Below are 1146 nucleotides of genomic sequence, written 5' to 3' on the forward strand. Positions count from 1 at the left end.
TTTTAAAAACATCTCGTTTTATAAAAACCCCGTTAAGTTTCTCGTTACAGTGTAAATTTTCTATAATCTTAATAACATCCTTATAAATTGTGGTTTCATCCAGTCCCCCTACAACTGTCCACGTCTTCTCTCTCTTTGTCTTCAAATTGGATTTTGACAGACAGTTTTACAAAAAAACTAAAAACTTCGCGACATAATTGTTATCGAAAAAAACTCTTCATCTGAGTCTTTAAGAATTGTATCTCAAAGGCCTGTGTAAAATTTTATGAAAATCGGTTGGGTAGTTTTCGAGAAGTCTTGGCAACCGACTTCAAAAACACAGTTTCGAAAGGACGCGTTTAAAGACGGCGCACTTAATGTAGCTTGCATCGAGCGCAAAAGTTGCCAACTATTACTCAGATCAAAAAATTTCGAAATAAAATCGCGTATTCCTTTAAATAATTTAAGCACTAATACAAGCTGTGTTCCAAAGTAAACAGGACTTTTTGAATCTAGCGCCTTGGTGGCGCCATCTATATGTCGACTAGTGCGTTAAAATCCGCTATCTATCTTTATCGTTTGTTCAGTGAGAATTTCATGACATTTCGTAGATGGGAAGTGAAGAAATAAATTTTTAAGTATCAGTATGTTTGTGTTATCGGTGCGAAAATGAGCTTCGAACAAAAGCCAAAATTAAGTTCTGTTTTAAAATTGGTAAAACTTTTGCCGAAACGTTTCAATTGATGAAACAAGTTTATGGCGATGATTGCCTATCCCGTAGCAGAGTGCACGTGTGGTTTCATCGGAAATTTCATAGAAACTGTGTGTGAATTCATCAAAAGTCAGCCGAAATCATCATTGAAATTCATGGAAATGGAATTGAGCATCTCCAATCGCATTTTGACTGAACATTTGTTCTTACGAAAGGTGTGTGTACGGTTTGTTCCGCCCAAATTGACTGACGATCAAAAATTGCTCAGAATCCAACATTCGAAGGACGACTTGTGACCGATTATTTGACCAATAATAATATTTTAACCATTAACCACTCCCCGTATTCACCTGATATGGCGACTTCTTCTTTTTCGGAAAAATGCATTTGCCCATGAAAGGAAAGCGTTATGCAGACGTAGAGACCAACGAGCTAAAATACTCGTTCGACATGCT

This window comes from Bactrocera latifrons, unplaced genomic scaffold (genome assembly GCF_001853355.1).
Source record: "Bactrocera latifrons isolate USDA-ARS-PBARC rearing strain unplaced genomic scaffold, ASM185335v1 scaffold_305, whole genome shotgun sequence".
In the NCBI taxonomy this organism is placed as follows: Eukaryota; Metazoa; Arthropoda; class Insecta; order Diptera; family Tephritidae; genus Bactrocera; species Bactrocera latifrons.